At 43.5% G+C, this 21184-nt stretch overlaps 1 protein-coding gene across 2 annotated transcripts in view; it reads left to right on the plus strand.

Moving 5' to 3' along the window:
* ADK (adenosine kinase) overlaps positions 1-21184 on the plus strand; it is a 580063-nt gene that overhangs the window by 67631 nt on the left and 491248 nt on the right. The gene's annotated exons all lie outside the window — the stretch shown is intronic.

Below are 21184 nucleotides of genomic sequence, written 5' to 3' on the forward strand. Positions count from 1 at the left end.
ATAAAGTGTGTGGCCAGGTTTTTAGGGAAAAGATATGTGGGGGTAGTGGGGTATGGGGTTAGAGGAGGGAGTTAACAGGTCATGCGGGCAGTGGGTATGGGAATTAATAAGGATAGAGAAGTATTGTTTTCGAGGGGGAGAGGCCAGAATGAAAGCATATGAGGAGGAATATGAAATGGGTGAGGCCAGCTAGGTGTCTGGATTTCTACCAGCAACATTCTGCAGCTCATGCACTTGAGTGGAGGAAGCGTACTGTGGATTTAATCCGGGGTTGTGGGTTTTCTATTTTTTATTTGTAGCATTTAAGCGCTTACTAAGTACCAGGCACTGTATTAAATGCTGGAGTAGTTACAAGCTAATCAGGCTGGACAAAGTCCATGTCGCATGTGGGGCTTAATCCTCACTTTACAGATGAGGTAACTGAGCCCAGAGAAGTGAATTGACTTGTCCAAGGTCATACAGCAGACAAGGGGCAGAATAGTCATTAGAACCCAGGTCCTCTGACTCTCAGGCCTGTGCTGTATTCATTAGGCCATGCTACTTCTCCTAGTTAGGGGTATGAGATTGGTGGAGGGCCAGGCGAACGAGGGAGTTAAGGTTAGTGGGGAAGCTGTTGTCAAGAACATCGATTTGTGCTTTAAGAGAAAGTAGCTTGGGGATGGACACTAAATGAGCCAGGATGACTTGAGAAAATCTGAAGGGCAGTACCTTCAGAAGAATGAGTAATGTGCACTCTACTCAGCGAGCTATTATTTAAATACATTTTTCTTTGTCTAATACCCTAGGTAAATACATTTCTGAAGCCCTTTAAGAATGAAAATGGAGTACAGATTGATCATTAAGTAGCTAATGATGGGGCTTAGAGGGGAATTCAGTTATCTTTATCTGGAAAAGGTTTCCTCTAAGTGAAAGAATATTTTAAGATTGCAGGATTGAGTTTTTGGAAAATGCTAAATAGTTGTAACTTAATTCTTACCCCAAATAAGTTGTTTTCCTTTTAGAGCTCATGTTTTGCACTCTTTCTGGATTTAACAGAATATTTTTCTGTGGTAATGTGGTGAGTTCGCATAAATATCCAAACATTTTTTTCTACAAAAGTTTGAGTTTACAGTACGGAACTCTTCTGTCAATCTGTGGTATTTATTGAGCACTTACTTTGGGCAGAGCACTGTACTGAGCACTTGGGGAAAGTATTAGAGAGTTCACGGACATGATCTCTGCCCTTTAGTAGCTTACAATCCAACAGAGTAAACGGGCATTAAAATAAAGTACAAGTAGAGGTAGCAGCCGAGTATAAAGACATGTACATAAATGCTGAACAGAGAGGGGGTGTTGTCAATACCTGATGCTTAAAGGATAAGGACTCAAGTGTACAGAGCCTGCACTAGGGAGGGAAATGGGGTGGGGAGAGAAGGAAGAATTATTGTTTTACTTCTAGGTTTTGTTTCTATAGAGCTACCTTACAGGACATTGTCTGGGAAAGAAACCCCGGAGGATAAGCTTCAGGAGGCTTCATTGGCTTTTTCCTTAAATCTCTTTCCTCTTCTGCTACTCCCCAGCCCATATTCTTCATTCTTCCCAAACCGATCTTCTCCCTGACCCTCTCTGGTCTTTTGTTCAGGCCTTCTCTGTGCCTTCAACTCCCTCCTATTTCAAAATCGGCTTCAAAGCCCTCCTGAAAGGTTACCAACCCAGGTCCCTTCCACCCAACTGCTACTTCAGCACTCAAGTACTCACAGCCACCCGTTACACTTACCGATTTACCCATGCGCAGTTTAAGCACTGATTTATTCACCTGTTTCCATTCTCTTTCTCCTCCTTACGAAATCATTGTGGTTCTGACTTCTCCATTAAACCAATCAATGCTATTTATTGAGTACTTACTGTGTACAAAGTGCTGTTCTAAGCAATTGGGAGAATATAATACAACAGAGTTGGAAGACATGTTCCCTGCCTGCTTCTAGACTGATGAGGGAACTGAGGCACCTTGTATTCTCCCCAGCGCTTAGAACAGTGCTTTGCATGTAGTAAGCGCTTAACAAATGCCAACATTATTATTATTATTATTCTAGACTGTGAGCCCGCTGTTGGGAGGGACTGTCTCTATATGTATGTTGCCAACTTGTACTTCCCAAGTGCTTAGTACGGTGCTCTGCACACAGTAAGCGCTCAATAAATACGATTGAATGAATGAATGGGCTTACAGTCAAGAGCAGAAGACAGACATTTAATATAAATAATTTAAAGGTATGTATATAAATTGTAAGCTCCATGGGGGGCAGGATTGTATGTACCTGTTATTTAAGTTCCTGAGTGCTTAATACAGGGTCTGCACAGTTAGGTGCTTAATTACTATATTGATTGTTTCCATAGGTGGTGAAACAAAAGATATAATTAATGATGGTATTTGTTGGGGGCTTACTATGTGTTAATCACTGTTCTAAGCACTGGGTAGATCCAAGTCAAATAGGTTGGACACAGTTCCTGTCCCACATGGGGCTCAGTTTTCATCCCCATTTTACAGATGAGGTACCTTGAGTCACAGAGAAGTGAAGTGACTTGTCCAAGGTGACACACCAGACAAGTGGCGGAGCTGGGGTTAGAACCCAAGTTCTTCTGATACCCTGCCCTGTGCTCTATCCACAAGGCCGTGCTACTTCCCGTACAATATGATTAGGTCACAAAATCTGTGGTTTCAGCCAAGGGAAGTCCAGGATTGTCTTCTGGTGTGGAGAAGATGTTACTAATTGTGAAAATGTATTCATTCATTCAGTCGTATTGAGCGCTTACTGTGTGCAGAGCACTTGGGAAGTACAAATTGTATCCTTGAGTGTGAGTGTCTTTGAGAGAAGTTCTCTTTCACACGCTGTCTGTGAAAAGCTAGAAATGCATCTTAACTGGAGCCCTGCCCTTCATTCGAGCATTGCACAGACCCCACTGGTTAAAGGAAAAAAGGCATATGTCCTACCATTAGCAGGGTGGGCAGATGAGTTGTTTTTGCAGTAGACTTCTGGACTGTGAGCCCGCTGTTGGGTAGGGACTGTCTCTATATGTTGCCAACTTGTTCTTCCCAAGCGCTTAGTACAGTGCTCTGCACACAGTAAGCGCTCAATAAATACGAATGAATGAATGAATGAATAGTGCTGATTTTTTGTGCCAGCCACACTTTCTCATCTGGTCCCCTTGGGTCATGTCCAGTGGCAAGCACTGTGAGATGGCTGGCTGGCGGTGGGGGGAGAGGGTGGAATCGGTGGTCACAGAACATTCTAGCCCTCACTCATTTGGTAAACTATTCTTTTAGTTTGTATTGGTGAGGGGATCTTTTTCAATTTATTGCAAAAACCAGAAGAGCCCTAAAGAACAACAACAAAAATGCACACTTGTCCCATGCCCAAAGGAGACAGAGTTGGAAAACACTAGGAACATCGGTGCAGGGAATGTGCAGTTGAGGGGATATCATTCCAGGGGAGGGTATCGCACCCCCAGGCCCCTGCCTTTGGGCAGATTCTTTGACTGTGAAATCACTCCCTTGTCAGTTCCTTGGAGATGTAAGAAGATCTCTTCTGAAACAAGGTGCACCCAGATCCCTACTCCATGAGCCCGCCGTCCTCGTGCTGGAGAGTCTCCCCCGCCGCTGAGATGTTGACGTCACCCCCAGGCAGGCCATTGCAAGAGATCATGAATTCTTGTCGTCCTCCAGGGCCTTAGCCAGTGTGGGTGCATCTTGGAAGGGGCACTTGAAGGTAGTGAATGAGTAGGCTGGAAAATGGGAAAAATCTCCATTGTGCCCCACAGCAGCAGGAGCTGGGGAACTTTGATTATCCCAAAGCTTCCATTGTGGGATTAGGCTGGTGAAGGTACTTGAGGAGAGAAGTGGCTTGCTGCCCTCTCGTTGCCTAGATCCAGCTTATACACTATTGTCAAAGGAGACTTTCACTTCCGAAGTACAAACTATTGGCAACCATAAGGGGTTTGGTGATGGCATCGCCTGTTGCAGGGAAAAACATGAAAAGTTAAGCTCAAATCCACCTGGACTGATTGGAGATTGCATATTAAGAAGGGCCCATAGAATGAAAAAGAAACAATGTGAATTAGATTTTTTTTAAAAAAGTGAAGGAATTGACTAACAATATATTTTTAAAAAATTTTCTCCCACATTCTGAAGAATAGGTAAGATCTAGCCCTTTGGGTTATCTTGGCTTGAGGTTTTGTGAACTGGACATTGTGGTTTTTGGGCAGACTTGCATCTTTGGTCTACGCATAGGATCTTTGGTCTATGCATAGGACTGGATTTGCTCTTTAAACCGGGATAGTAGGGTCAAATCATCATCATCAATCGTATTTATTGAGCACTTACTGTGTGCAGAGCACTGTACTAAGCGCTTGGGAAGTACAAATTGGCAACATATAGAGATAGTCCCTACCCAACAGTGGGCTCACGGTCTAAAAGGGGGAGAATAAGGGAGTCAGATAATTGTTTAGTACATTATCTTTATTTTGAGTAGTGGTAGGGAAAGCAGTTGGCCTGTTTTTGGGTCTCCTAATAGCACCCAACTTCTGATTCACTTTGTATTCAAGGGAGGGAATAAGAGTGTCCCTGAAGTGAGAGGTTGGTAGATTGCCGAGAATTGATTGAATGGGCTCCAGAACAGGACATTGCCATGAGGCTTCGAATGGCTAGCCGAGTAACCAAAACTCACTGCTGTGAAAAATCCCTTTGTATGAATATTGCAAAACTTAGTTTCCTCCCCCCCAAAAAAAATAATAGAAGGATTTTAACAGTTGAATGCCCTGCACAAAACCCATATTAGAACTTGAAAACTAACATTGTGTGTATATACATAAATAATAATCCTGTGCGCTCTCTTCCTCCCTGGCTCCCTATCTTTCAATAAAACCTGGGCCCCTGTAGTGGTTTGGCTTTCAAATAGATGGCTTGGTAGGAGAGCATGTAATACTCTCAATCAGTCAGTCAGTTAATGGTATTTGTTGAGTGCTTATTGTGTGCAGAGTACTGAGTTTTTGGGAGAGTGCAGAAAACAGAGGTGATAGACACATTCCCTGCCCACAAAGAGTTTACAGTCTAGTTTTCTCTCATTTTTCCTGTTTCCAGTCTTTATGCCTCTCAAGCTATCCTACTCCCTCTACCTCACTTTGGTCTCTCATGCCTTCCCCTCCTGCCTGGAACTCAGAGAAGCAGTGTGGCTCAGTGGAATGAGCATGGGCTTTGGAGTCAGAGGTCATGGGTTCAAATCCCGGCTCTGCCACTTAGCTGTGTGACTTTGGACAAGTCACTTAACTTCTAGGCCTCAGTTCCCTCATCTGTAAAATGGGGATGAAGACTGTGAGCCCCACTTGAGACAACCTGATCACCTTGTAACCTCCCCAGGGCTTAGAACAGTGCTTTGCACATAGTAAGTGCTTAATAAATGCCATAAAAAAACTCCCTCCTCCCCTCAAATCTGGAAGACTTCTGCTCTCTTCATCTTCAAAACCCTTCCAAAGCCACTCCTGTTTTGTCCCAGAGAAGAATTCCTTGGCCCTGAGGATATAGTAATAGTTGAACTTATTGAATGTCCATTTATAATAATAATAATAATAATAATAATAATAATAATAATGGCTTTTAGGGCAATGGATTGTACTAGGCACTTGGGAAGTTCAGGGTAAGGTGAGTGGCATGTTCCCTGCCCATAAGGAGCTTACACTCTAACAGGGGAGACAAAGGTAAAGCTATTTACTGTTAGAGTGGTCTCAGTGAATAACTAAATAAACATGTGGGCCGGGAACATTTCTGCCAACGCTGCTGGATTATACTCTCCCATTTAGTACATCCCCCTGGCCTGGAATGCCCGCCCTCCCCACATCCGCCAAGCTAGCTCTCTTCCTCCCTTCAATGCCCTACTGAGAGCTCACCTCCTCCAGGGGGCCTTCCCAGACTGAGACCCCTCCTTCCTCTCCCCCTCCTCTCCCTCTCCATCCCCCCCGCCTTACCTCCTTCCCTTCCCCACAGCACCTGTATATATGTATATATGTTTGTACGTACTTATTACTCTATTTTACTTGTACATATCTATTCTATTTATTTTATTTTGTTAATATGTTTTGTTTTCTTCTCTGTCTCCCCCTTCTAGACTGTGAGCCCACTGTTGGGTAGGGACCGTATGTGTGTTGCCAACTTTTCCTTCCCAAGCGCTTAGTACAGTGCTCTGCACACAGTAAGTGCTCAATAAATACGATTGATTGATTAGTACAGTATTCTGCCCATGACCACAGGTGCTCATTAAATAGCATTAATCGATTCAGTCAGTTGAGTGCTGAGAATGGGTAAAACCAAATCCCTAAATGCTAGAGTTTGTTGATTGGCTTATGCACGGCTCTGGGTTCTGAGAAATTCAGCTGGGAAGACTTGTTGGAGGAGGTGGGGCTTTGGACTTTGTCTGCTTTAATTATAATAATAATAATAATTATGGCACTTGTTACTATGTGCCAGGCACTGTACTAAGCGTTGGGGTGGATACAAGCAAATTGGGTTGGATACAAGCAAATTGGGTTGGACACAGTCCTGGTCCCACACAGGACTCGCAGTCTTATTCCCCATTTCACAGTTAAGGTAACTGAGGAACAGAGAAGTTAAATGACTTGCCAAAGGTCACACAGCCAAGTGGCAGAGCTGCGATTAGAACCAACAACCTTCTGGCTCCCAGGCCTGAGGGGATGGATTGGAGAAGAGACCAGAGGGAGATAGAGCCAGGGGGCTGGTTTGAGAGGAACTGAGAGAGTGAATGTCTTTCTTGCTGTGTGTGGCTGTCTTGGGCCAGAAGCTTTGAAAAGATCATGAGACCAGGAGAGAAAAGCAAGTAGAGGGCCAGCCACCTCCTACATAATAAAGGACAGTCTTTGTATATGTGAATGCTCTGGTGGAGCCTGGAAGTCCTATTATTGGCCTCGGTTCCATTCATTCATTTATTCATTCAGTCATATTTTTTGAGCGCTTACTGTGTGCAGAGCACTGTACCAAGCACTTGGGAAGTACAAGTTGGCAACATATAGAGACGGTCCCTACCCAACAACGGGCTCACAGTCTAAAAGTCGAGCTACTTGTGCATGCACAACTGAATTTCATCTCCACTGGCATCCATCAGTGGTGTTTATTGAGCATCAACTCAGTGCCGAGCATACATAGCACCTTTAGAATACAAAGGACAGCTGTATATACCCTTTCTGGTGAAGCTTCAGAGCTTGTGTTTTGGAGAAAATTCCCCAATCCAAATATTGCCTTGTGACTCTGAAATTTCCTTGCAGTGTTCTTTGGATGGCAATGGCCAGCTGCACTCTCTTTTATGCCACCACTGTGGCAGCCCTGCCTCTAATGGGAATAAGCAGCGTGATGTAGTGGTTAGAGCACGGGCCTGGGAGTGAGAAGGTTATGGGTTCTAATCCCGGCTCCTCCACTTGTCTGCTGTGTGACTTTAGGCAAGTCACTGCACTTCTCCATGCCTCAGTTACCTCATCTGTAAAATAGGGATTAAGACTGTGAGCCCTATGTGGGACAGGGACTGTGTCCAACTCGATTATCTACCCCACGGTTAGAACAGTGCCTGGTACGTGGTAAGCATTTAACAAATGCCATTATTATTATTATTATTATTATTATTGCTGTTATTCCTATTACTGTCACTGGTAGAAAGTGGGTAGAGAGAAAGAGAAATAGTGATAAATGAATTGGGAGAGTGTCTGGCAGAGTGGAAGAAGGGAAGAAAATCAATCAATCCATGGTATTGAGCTCTTAACTGTGTGGCGAGCGCTGTACTAAGCGCTTGGGAGAGTACAATCTACCAAGTGTTGGTGAACATTCATTCATTCAGTTGTATTGAGCGCTTACTGTATGCAGAGCACTATACTAAGTGCTTGGGAAGTACAATTCAGCAACAGAGACAATTCCTGCCCACAATGGGTTCACAGTCTAGAACAGGGGAGACAGACAACAAAACAAGTAACAGCGTGGCTCAGTGGAAAAGAGCCCAGGCTTTGGAGTCAGAGATCATGGGTTCAAATTCCGGCTCCACCACTTGTCAGCTGTGTGACTTTGGGCAAGTCACTTAACTTCTCTGTGCCTCAGTTACCTCATCTGGAAAATAGGGATTAAGTCTGTGAGCCCCACGTGGGACAACATGATTACCTTGTATCTACCCCAGCGCTTAGAACAGTGCTTTGCACATAGTAAGCGCTTAATAAATGCCATCATTATTATTGTTATTATTAAATAGGCATCAGTAGCATCATTACAAATAAATAGAATTATAGTTATATACACATCATTAAAAAAAGTAAATAGAATTTTAATTATGTGTACAAATATACACAAATGCTGTGGGGTGGGGAATGGGGATAGAGTAAAGGAAGTGGGTTGGGGCAGTGGGAAAGTCGGGGGGAGAGAAAAAGTGGGGGCTTAGTCTGGGAAGGCCTTCCGGAAGAGGTGAACTTTCAGTAGGGCTTTAAATGGGGGAAGTGTATTAGTTTGGCAGATGTGAGGCATTCCAGGCCAGAGGTAGGACATGGGCCAGGGGTCGATGATGGGACAAATGAGAACGAGGCACAGTGAGAAGGTTAGTACCAGAGGAGCGAAGTGTGTGGGTTGGGATGTAAGAGAGAAGGGAGGTGAGGAATGAAGGAGCAAGGTGATGGAGAGCTTTGAAGCCAATGGTGAGGAGTTTTTCCTTGATACAGAGGTTGATAGGCAACCACTGGAGATTTTTGAGGTGGGGGTGTGTGTGATATGCCCAGAACGTTTCTGTAGAAAGATAATCCAGGCAGCACAGTGAAGTATAGACTGAAGTGGGGAGAGACAAGAGGTTGGGAGATCACATTCCCTGCCCACAGTGAGCTTATAGTCTAGTGGAGGAGACAGGCATTAAGATAAATAAATGCTGTGGGGCTGAGGTAGGGGTGAATAAAGGGTGCAAAGCCAAGTGCAAGGGCGATTGGGTGGGGAGTGGGAAAAGAGGGCTTAGCTGGGGAAGGCCTTTTGGAGGAGATGTACTTTTAATAAGGCTTTGAAGGTGGGAAGATTGGTGGTCTATCAGATAGGAAGAGGGAGGGCATTCCAGGCCGGAGGTAGGACATGGGCAAGAGGTCTTCCATGGGTAGGGTGCCCACTGTTGGGTAGGGACCGTCTCTATATGTTGACAGCTTGTACTTCCCAAGCGCTTAGTCCAGTGCTCTGCACACAGTAAGCGCTCAATAAATACGATTGATTGATAGGGTGAGTAGTAGTAAAGGCAAAAAAAGAGAGAGGCTGTAAAGTAACAAAAAAAACAGTAGAGACAAAAACAAAAACTAGAGGGAATGTGGAGAAGACAGGAGTAGCACGGGGAATAGTGGTGCAGAAATACCAATAAATAGAGAGTGGCAGGAATGAAGAAGCATGACAGATGAACGGAGAGAGGAAGAGTCAGGTAACAGATGAGTTGGAGGAATCTAGATAGAAAGGAGGAGAATGACAAGGGAAGCAAGAAGGAGGAGGGGCATGGAATGTGTCTGTTTATTGTTGTATTATATTCTCCCAAGTGCAGAGTACAGTGCTCTGCAAACTGTAAGTGATCAATAAATACGATTGAATGAATTACAGGGAGCCTGGAGAAGAGAACAGTCTGCACATTCTAAGAGCTTAACAGATACAATAAGAAAAGTACAGCATCTATCATTCATTCATTCAGTCGTATTTATTGAGCACTTACTGTGTGCAGAGCACTGGACTAAGCACTTGGGAAGTACAAATTGGCAACATACAGAGATGGTCCCCACCTAGCGACGGGCTCTCAGTGTAAAAGGGGGAGACAGAAAACAAAACAAGTAGACAGGTGTCAATACAATCAGAATAAATAGAATTATAGCTATATACACATCAATAATAAAATAATTAGAGTAATACATACAAATATACACAAGTGCTGTGGAGAGAGGGAGGGGGTAGAACAGTTCTTTCATTCATTCAATCGTATTTATTGAGCGCTTACTGTGTGCAGAGCACTGGACTAAGCGCTTGGGAGGTAGAAGTTGGCAACATATAGAGACGGTCCCTACCCAACAATGGGCTCACAGTCTAGAAGGGGAAGACAGACAACGAAACAAAACATGTGGACAGGTGTCAAGTCATCAGAATAAATAGAAGTAAAGTTAGATGCACATCATTAACAAAATAAATAGAATAGTAAATATGTCCAAATAAAATCAGTAGAGTAATAAATCTGTACAAGCATATATACAGGTGCTGTGGGGAGGGGAAGGAGGCAGGGTGGGGGGGATGGGGAGGAGGAGAGGAAAAAGGGGGCTCAGTCTGGGAAGGCCTCCTGGAGAAGGTGAGCTCTCATTAGGGCTTTGAAGGGAGGAAGAGAGCTAGCTTGGCGGATGGGCAGAGGGAGGGCATTCCGGGCCCAGGGGAGGACGTGGGCCGGGGGTCGATGGCGGGACAGGCGAGAACGAGGCACGGTGAGGAGGTTAGCAGTAGAGGAGCGGAGGGTGCGGGCTGGGCTGTAGAAGGAGAGAAGGGAGGTGAGGTAGGAGGGGGTGAGGTGATGGAGAGCCTTGAAGCCGAGAGTGAGGAGTTTTGCTTGATGCGTAGGTTGACTGGTAATCACTGGAGATTTTTGAGGAGGGGAGTAACATGCCCAGAGTGTTTCTGCACAAAGATGATCCGGGCAGCAGCATGAAGTATAGACTGAAGTGGGAAGAGACAGAAGGATGGGAGATCAGAGAGGAGGCTGTTGCAGTAATCCAGTCGGGATAGGATGAGAGATAGAACCAGCAAGGTAGCGGTTTGGATGGAGAGGAAAGGGCGGATCTTGGCGATGTTGCGGACGTGAGACCGGCAGGTTTTGGTGACGGATTGGATGTGAGGGATGAATGAGAGAGCAGAATAGAGGATGACACCAAGGTTGCGGGCTTGTGAGACGGGAAGAATGAAGTTACACTTCTGTGCCTCTTTAAGCAGTTTGTAGCACCCAAAAGGTAGTTCCACCTGTGCCATGATTTTCATCAGTTTCTGCAGTAGTTTGTGCTCCTCTCCCTGGTTTTGATAACTAGTATATTGCTGAGAAAATGCCTGGGCCACCTTGCTACCTGCAAGAAAGATCACTCAGGGGCATGAGGTTTTATTTTGTGGTATTTAAGTGCTTACTGTGTGCCAGGTGCTGCACTAAACACTGGGATAGATACAAAATTATCAAGTTAGACACAGTCCACATCCCTCATGGGTCTCACAATCTTAACCCCTATTTTACAGATGAGGTAATTGAGGCATAGAGAAGTGAAGTGACTTGCCCAAGATCACACAGCAGACAAGTGGCAGAGCTGGGGTTGTTTCACAGGATCTATCTTTTCACTCATATTGACCAGATTGTTGTTCGAGGGAGCCTTGCCTGTCATTCTCCTGTGGCAGTTGATGAGGGACAGGAAAAACATCGTGTTAAATAGAAACCTTTTTTTTTTTTGCTTATGGTATTTGTTAATCATCATCACCTATGGCATTTGAGTGCTGTGTGCAGAGAACTGTACTAAGCGCGTGGAAGAGTACAGTACAACAGAATTGGTAAACAAGATCCCTGCCCACAACTAGCTTACAGTCTATAGGGAGAGACAAACGTTAATATAAATAAAAAATGTATAATGTATAATTTATATGAATGTACAAAAGTGTTGTGTGGTTGGGGATATCAAATATCAAATGCCCAAAGGTCACACATCCAGGTACATAGATGAGGTAGAAGGGAGAGAAAGTTTTGGAAAAGGAGGGGCTTAATTGGGGAAGGCCTCTTGGAGGAGATCATGGTATTTATTAAGCACTTACTATGTGCCATGCACTCTGCTAAGCACTGGGGTGGAGATAAGCAAATCTGGTTGGACTCAGTCCCTGTCCCATGTGGGGCTTAAAGTCTCAGTCCCCATTTTACAGATGAGGTATCTGAAGCACAGAGAAGTGAAGTGACTTGCCAGAGGCCACACAGCAGACAAGTGGCAGAGCCAGGATTAGAACCATGACCTTTGGGCTCTCAGACTCGTGCTGTATCCACTAGGCCAGTCTGCTTCCCTTAATTATGGTATCTATTAAGCATTTACTATGTACCAGGCACTGTAATAAGTGAGGGGGTGGATACAAGCAAATCGGGTTGGATAATAATAATAATAATAATAATGATGGCATTTATTAAGCGCTTACTATGTGCAAAGCACTGTTCTAAGTGCTGGGGGAGATACAAGGTGATCAGGTTGTCCCACGGGGGGCTCACAATCTTAATCCCCATTTTACAGATGAGGTAACTGAGGCACAGAGAAGTTAAGTGACTTGCCCAAAGTCACACAGCCGATAAGTGGCAGAGCTGGGATTCGAACCCATGACCTCTGACTCCCAAGCCCGTGCTCTTTCCACTGAGCCACGCTGCTTCCCTTGTCAATCAATCAATCAATCGTATTTATTGAGTGCTTACAGCACAGCACACTAAGCGCTTGGGAAGTACAGGTTGGCAACATATAGACAGTCCCTACCCAACAGTGGGTTCACAGTCTAAAAGGGGGAGACAGAGAACAAAACCAAACATACTAACAAAATAAAATAAATAGAATAGATATGTACAAGTAAAATAAATAAATAAATAGAGTAATAAATATGTACAAACATATATACATATATACAGGTATATATGTATATGTCCCACGTGGGCTCACAGTGTCAGTCCGTAGTTTACAGATGAGGTAACTGAGGCACAGTGAAGTGACTTGCCCAAAGTCATTCGGCAGACAAATGGTGGAGCCAGGATTAGAACCCATGTCCTCCTGACTCCCAACCCCATGCTCTATCCATTATGCCACGATTCTTCTCTAATAAGGCCCTGTAGGTGGGGAGAGTATTGGTCTGGCATATATGAAGGGTGAAGGAGTTTTAGGCTAGGGGGAGGATGTGGGATGTGTTAAGCACTTACTGTGTTTCAGGCACTCTACTGAGCGCTGAGGTAGATACAAGATAATCATGTTGGACACAGTCACTGTCCCACATGGGGCTCAGAGTCTCAATCCCCATTTTACAGATGAGGTAACTGAGGCACAGGGAGGTGAAGTGACTTCCCCAAGGTCACAGAGCAGACAAGTGATAGAGCCTAGCCAGGATTAGAACCCATGATGTTCTAACTCCCAGGCTCATGTTCTATCCACTGTGCTATGCTGCTGCTTCTTAACCTTTCTGTTCAAGGTCATGAAGTTGGATCAGTTTGAAGCTGGGAAGGAAGGGTGAGCAAAGAGCACAGCAGTTTAACCCTGAACTCCAGTCCTGGATGGCCTTTATTTTATTTAATTTTTGTTTGGTGGCAGTCAGATTGAAGTCCCAGCTGCTTCAGATTATTGCAGGCTGAAATTGGCAGGATCAGCCAGTTTTCAGTTTTCAAGAACTAAATTGGAAGTCATCTCTTTTTTGTAATCGGAAAATAACTAAGCAACAGAGTATTGCATTATGGATATCTGTGACTTTAAATCTTGTGTGCAAAAGAAGTCAACAATGGAATTTTTTTTAGTGGTATTTAAGCACTTACTGTGTGTCAAGCATTGTACTAAGCACTGGGTTAAATACACATTTATCAGGTTGGACACAGTCCCTTTCCCACATGGGGCTCATACAGTCTAAGTAGGAGGGAGATCAGATATTGGAATCCCCATTATACAGTTGAGGATCTGAGGCCCAGAAATGTTAAGTGACTTGCCCAAGGTCACCCAGCAGGCAAGTGGCAGAAGTGAAGCAGAACCCAGATCCTCTGACTCAGTAGGCCATTTTCGATACCTCAATTGATAAGCCATAGGCTCCATTAATCATATTGAGATAAAGTTTTAAATAACTTAAAGCATGTCAGGATCTGTAACTGAGAGTTCTACTAGTTCGAAACTCATGCTCACATGTTAATATCAGTGGTTCCTTGTTTTTCTGCTAAGGGTACAGAACATATGGCATTCTCCACCCAAGTCCAATGTTTTGCAGAAATGATCAGAAACAAACATGACAGTGTCCTGTGGGGACAAAAACAGATAGCTAAATTTGTAAATTAAAAAAAAAAACTGAATATAAATAAAGGGCTTTGCTAGATTATCAATTATAATTATAGATTAGAGGTCATTATTTAGACAGTTATTGTTCATTCAATCGTATTTATTGAGTGCTTACTGTGTGCAAAGCACTGTACTAAGCGCTTTTTTAAATTGTATTTATTGAGCACTAACTGCGTGCAGAGCACTGTACTAAGCGCTTGGTAAATACAAGTTGGCAACATATAGAGATGGTCCCTACCCAACAAAGGGCTCACAGTCTAGAAACAGTTCCTGGCCTGTTCCTGGCCATAGGTAGTCAAGCTGGTATATTCATGGATGCGAGGTATTTTTCTTTTCTTAATTATGTCTGTATTCATTTTTTTTGGTTTCATTTTACAGACAGTGATTAAATGATGGTGTAACATGAATTTAGTCAAAAGAAGCAGCTTTGCCAGAGTCAGAAGGACCTACGTTTCTATCCCCACTCTTCCACTTGTCTGCTGGGTGGCCACGGGCAACTCACGTTACTTCTCTGTGCCTCAGTAACCTCATTTATGAAATGGGGATTAAGACTGTGAGTCCTTTGTGGGAAAGGGACTGTGTCTTGAAACTACCCCAGTGCTTAGATCAGTGTCTGGCACGCAGTCCTCGCTTAACAAATACAACACACACACAAATTCTCAAATGATTATGCCATTCACTGCATAAAGTAATTTGTGTCTTAGGTAACAATTGAATTTCCAGATGTGGATGCATTTACTTCTGTCATTTCTTTTGAATAGAACATTGCTTGGGAACCATTTGTCTGACAACACTAGCCTGTTGCTATGCAGGGTGCTTATGATGTCATAAGAAATGGCTTGTGGGCATGCACTGGAAAATTGGGGAGTTTTACAGCACCAGTGTGCCTTAATGCAGGGTTTTAGCCTGATACAATCTCACCACAAACCTCTTGTTTTAGAACTGGTAATACAATCAATTCATCCTGGTTACATTCATTTTGAGTTTAAATTATACTGTCACACACGGCAAAGGACAAGCTCTCTATGCACAGTGTAGTTGGGATTGTGGATCTCACATTGGCCTTTATGGCCACACAAGCACCTATCAGTGAATTTCACCATCTGCAGTAATAATAATAGTAATTGTGGCATTTGTTAAGCACTTATGTGCCAGGCACTGTACTAAGCACTGGGGTGAATACAAGTTAATCGGGTTGGACACAGTCCCTGTCCCACGTGGGGTTCACAGTCGCAATCCCCATTTTACAGATGAGGTAACTGAGGCCCAGAGAAGTGAAGTGATATGCCCAAGGTCACACAGCAGACAAGTGGCAGAACCGGGATTAGAACCTATGACGTTTTGATTCCCAGGCCCATGATCTATCCTCTGGTTAGTTTGGTTAGGCTAGAGAAGCAGCGTGGCTCAGTGGAAGGAGCCCGGGCTTGGGAGTCAGAGGTCATGGGTTCTAATCCCAGCTCTGCCACATGTCTGCTGTGTGACTTTGGGCAAGTCACTTAACTTCTCTGAGCCTCAGTTACCTCATCTGTAAAATGGGGATTAAGACTGTGAGCCCCACATGGGGCAACTTGATCACCTTGTATCGCCCCCTGCGCTTAGAACAGTGCTTAGCACATAGTAAGCGTGTAACAAATCCCATTATTATTATTATTATTATTATTATTACAGTTCTCCAGATGTCTGTATCACTCTTGTATTGTTTTTCTAGCCTGTGAAAAGAAACTGCAGTATAACTTTTGGAAATGCTAATGAATGGGTGTGCAGGTAAAATGAAGGGTATAAGTAACGCTGACAGTAACCTAAGCTCTAGCAAATATTTCCTTTGTGATATCACTTTCATCTACTCAGCAGACTATTTGAGGGAATGCAAATGATCATTGCTATGCCACTTATAGCCCAGGCCACCTGCATTCTATAGGTGAGCAAAAATTAGGTGAATAATTAAGAGGATATTAGGAAAGACCAAAGGTTCAGAGATTTGGCATTGCAATAATGTGATCACACCTGGGGACTCAATTGGGAAGAAAATCAAAATTAGGCTTCTAACAAATCTGGAAATGAAACTGATGAGCGTGAGGTTATGTAATTCTATCAGAGTGCTGAGAAAATGCAAAAAACACTTACATAACAGCCGTTCTCCTAGTTTCCTCAAAGACAGTTGGCTAAGGTTGACTAAGTTAAATGAAAAATATTGGCATGTTATATGGGAAGTGTCAAGATTGTATTACTATATAAAGGGACTGAACTTCAAAAAACTGCATTTACATCTAGTATTCACTAAGAATGTAACTCTAGCCAATAACAACAGTGTTTTTGAAAGCACTCTGTACAAGGACGATGAACATACCTATGCCTACAGGTGAAAATATGAGAAATAATTTCTCATATAATAATTTGAGAAGCAATATGGCTTAGTGAGAAGGAGCATGGCCTAGCGGAAAGAGCACAGGCCTGGGAATCAGAAGGACCTGGGTTCTAATCCTGGCTCTGCCACTTGTGTCAACTTGGGCATTTCACTTCACTACCCTGTGCCCCAGTTAACTCATCTGTAAAATGGGGATTAAGAGTGTGAGCCCCACATGGGACAGGGACTGTGTCCTACCTGATTAGTACCCCAGCACTCAGTACAGTTCCTGGCACATATTAAGCACTTAACACAAATGCCATAAAAAATCAAATTGAGAGTCAGGACAACTAAGAACAGAACACAGAAGACAGCCTGAAATATCAACTGAAACAGCTTAAAATAAGAATTTATGTCATTCGGAGAGGCAAAAGAGGTACTGGGTATCTCCATCTCCACCCACTTCCTTGGAGAACTAACTCATTTATTCCCGTGGCTTTAACTGCCATCTCTGTTTGGATGGTTCCCCAGTCTACATCTCCAGTGCTAATCTCGCTCCTTCTTTGCAGTTTCACATATCCTCCTGCCTTCAGGACACCTCAGTTTAACATTCCCAAAACAGAGCTCCTCCGTTCTCTCCCAGACACTGTCCTCCCCGTGACTTTCCCATCATTGCAGACAGCCCCACCATCCTCCCTGACTCATAGGCCCATAACCTTGGCGTTATCCTTGACTCATCCTTCTCATTCAACCACATATTCAGTGTTACCAAATCCTGTCGGTTCTGCCTTCACAACAACATCACTAAAATCTGCCCTTTTCTCTCCGTCCAAGCTACTACCACGTTAATCCAGGTATTTATCCTAGCCTGCCTTGGTTACTGCATCAGCCTCCTCTGATCTCCCTGTTTCCTGTCTCTCCCCACTTTAGTCCATACCTCACTCTGCTGCTCAGATCATTTTTCTACAAAAATGTTTACTTCACATTGCTCCTCAAGAATCTCCATTGATTGCTCATTCACCTCCTCATCAAACAGAAATTCCTTATAGGCTTCATAGCACTCAATAATCTTTCCCCCTCCTACCATGCTGAGAAGCAGCGTGGCTCTGTGGAAAGAACCCGGGCTATGGAGTCACAGGTCATGGGTTCAAATCCTGGCTCTGCTAATTGTCAGCTGTGTGACTTTGGGCAAGTCACTTCACTTCTCTGTGCCTCAGTTCCCTCATCTGTAAAATGGGGATCAAGACTGTGAGCCCCACGTGGGACAATCCTGATTACTTTGTGTGTCCCCCAGCACTTAGAACAGTGCTTGGCACATAGTAAGCGCTTAACAAATACCAACATTATTATTATTATTATTATTATTATTACCATACCTCCCTCATTTCCTACTAACGCCTCCTCTAATGCCAACCTACTCACTGTACTTCGATCTTGTCTATCTTGACACCAGTTCCTCAGCTGTGTTCTGCCTCAGCCCTGGAACTCCATCCCTCTTCCTGTCCGTACAGTGCTCGGCACACAGTAAGCGTTCAGTAAATATGAATGAATGAATGTCTGACAGACGTTCATTTTCTTCACCTTCTCTGTGCCTCAGTTACCTCAACTGTAAAATGGGGATTAAGACTGTAAGCCCCCCATGGGAAAACCTGATCACCTTGTAACCTCCGCAGTGCTTAGAACAGTGCTTTGCACATAGTAAGCGCTTAACAAATGCCATTATTATTATTATTAAAAGCACATTTCCTCCGAGAGGTCTTCCCCAACTCAACCCTCATTTCCTCTTCTCCTACTCCCTTCTGCATCACCCTTGAGCTTGGATTTGCACACTTTATTACCCCTCCCTCAACCCCATAGCACTTAGGTACATATCTGTAATTTAGTCTACTTATATTAATGTCTATCTCCTCGTCTAGACTGTAACCTCATCGTGGCCAGGAAATGGGTGTCCTAACTCTGTTACATTGTATTCTCCCAAACCTTTAGTACAGTCCTCTGCACACAGTAAGCCCCCAATAAATCTGTTTGATCGATTGATTGGTACTGGGTGGCATACCTAGAGGGAAGAACACTGGTGTAGAAGTCAGGAATTACTCTGTTTGTAAATATTTCTGTGTCTGTCTCCCCTATTAGAGTGTAAATTTCTGGTGGGCAGGGAACACATCTACCAACTATGTTATATTGCACTCTCCCAACCACTAATACAGTATTCTGCACACAATAATTGCTCGATAAATACGATTGAGAGATTGTGGGCAGGATACATTTTTTGGTGTGTCATCGTCCTTTGTCAGGGGCTCTGGAAAGTTCATTGCACCAGTGAATGCTCAGTTAATATCATTACGATTCGGCACCTGGGTTCTAGTTCAAGCTCCGTCACTGGTGGACTGGTAACCTAGGGCAAATCATTCATTCCTGTTCTACAAAAGGGAAATAGATCTTCGAAACTGAAGCTGCCCTTCCCTTGTGGGAGTAAAATGTAATTGTTTATGTGAAAGCACTTAGAAAAAATAGCAAACGCAAGGCATTAGTATAAGGGGACTATGTAGGTATTAAGTGCTAGTAATAAGAATGGAAGTAAGGAAAACGTATCAGCCAGAGCTGATTTGTACAAACTGCAGGTTTAAAGCATCAAGATAATATTTATACTGTAAAATCTGCATTACTTGGCTTATTTATCAGAATCAGTGAGCAGGGAACGCGTCTACTGACACTGTTACATTGTACTCTCCCAAATGCTTAGTATAGTGCTCTGCACACAGTAGATGTTCAATAAATAGGATTGGTTATAATCCCAAGTCTCTCTTTCCTCATTGATCTATTCCAGTCTGCCTTTTCCCCCCTCCCTTCTATATTGCCATGCACTTGGGTCTCCATTTGTTACTCCTCCTACCCCTAGTCTCCCAGCACTTTAAACGTTCAATAAATAGCATTGATTGGTTATAATCCTAATTCTCTTTCCTCATTGACCTATTCCAGACTGCCTTTTTCACCCTCCCTTTTATATTGCCTATTACCTATGCACTTGGGTCTCCACTTGATACTCCTCCTACCCGGAGCCTCAGTTTCAATTGTGTTTGCAGAATTGCTGGAGATTAGAACAAAACCTGGAAAAGTCTGCTTTAGGTTGATTTAAATTTAGTCTTTTATTGAGCAGGGATGCTCAAATACTGGATTGGAGCAATTCCCAGCTTCTCTCCTAGCTCCATTTTCTTTGGCGGGTGGGCTGAAAGGAAAGAGAGGCCATTCTAATTGTCAGTTCCAAGAACTACTTAAGCCTCCTTCATCAACCTGACTCTGCTGCCTCTACAGGGACAAGACTCCTGATGACAAATGTATGCCTATGTAGAAATAGAATATAAAATTCAAGATTCCACATTTCAAGAATTTGCCTATTGCTAAAGGAGAAGAGTACTTGCTGAGGTACTTGAGGTACTTAAAACGCAAGTACCCGGAATTTATGCTTTGCCTAATTTAGTGTTTCACAGTGGTAATAATGAACTTGAGAAGCAGGAAGGCCAGGAACCCACTGTTGGGTAGGGACTGTCTCTATATGTTGCCAATTTGTACTTCCCAAGCTCTTAGTACAGTGCTCTGCACATAGTAAGCGCTCAATAAATACGATTGATGATGATGAATGAAAAGGAGAGGTGCGAGTGTGGCCCTAGAAGTTCAACACATCTGTTGTAAATCAGTGTATCATGGTACTTTGGCTTAAGCTATTGGAAGAAGAACATGGATGCAACTGGAATAATATCCGTAAAGATATAACAAATACTACTGAAGTCTGTTGTTGGGTAGGGATTGTCTTTATCTGTTGCAGAATTGTACTTTCCAAGTGCTTAGTATAGTACTCTGCACACAGTAAGCGCTCAATAAATATGATTGAATGAATGAATACACAAGTAAAGCAGTCCAAGGAAATACAAATTCAGTCACTGCAAATTGTGGAGACTGCGTACTTCCAAACGTACTTAAAATGTATCAATCAGTGATATTTATTGAGCGCTTACTGTGTGCAGAGCACTGTACTAAGCACTTGGGAGGGTCCAGTGCCACAGAGTTGGCAGTCAGGTTTCCTGCCCACAGTGAGCTTACAGTCTATAGAGGGAACCTCCAGTCTGAGTAACTATTGACCCACATTTTACTCCCAGGGTACATTCATGTGCCTTCGAGAATTCGAATTTCTGGGTATCCTGCAGGACTGGCCTCAAGTAAAGTATTTCATAACAGCAAAGTCTAAGTTAACAGAGATCTGCGTGACTATTGTCGTGTAGTATGCTTCATTTGGAAGGAAGAGAATTCCCCTTCTCTCCTCTTCTTTCTCTTCTTGTCTTCTTCCCCTTCTCCCCTGGCCTTTGTTTCACTCCCTTCTTTTCACCCCCCACGTTGTCCTCCTTTCCTGTACATATTTATTACTCTGTTTATTTATTTATTTATTTATTTTACTTGTACATTTCTATCCTACTTATTTTATTTTGTTGGTATGTTTGGTTCTGTTCTCTGTCTCCCCCTTTTAGACTGTGAGCCCACTATCGGGTAGGGACTGTCTCTATGTGATGCCAATTTGTACTTCCCAAGCGCTTAGTACAGTGCTCTGCACATAGTAAGCGCTCAATAAATACGATTGATTGATTGATTGATTGATTGAGGACTTTCTCATTGCTTTCCCTTTTTCGGGCATATGGTTTCTTCCTCCATTTTCAGTGAAACCACAAAAAGGATGTGGTTTGGATGGACAGTTCTCTCCTT

This window comes from Tachyglossus aculeatus, chromosome 3 (assembly GCF_015852505.1).
Source record: "Tachyglossus aculeatus isolate mTacAcu1 chromosome 3, mTacAcu1.pri, whole genome shotgun sequence".
NCBI classification, from domain to species: domain Eukaryota; kingdom Metazoa; phylum Chordata; class Mammalia; order Monotremata; family Tachyglossidae; genus Tachyglossus; species Tachyglossus aculeatus.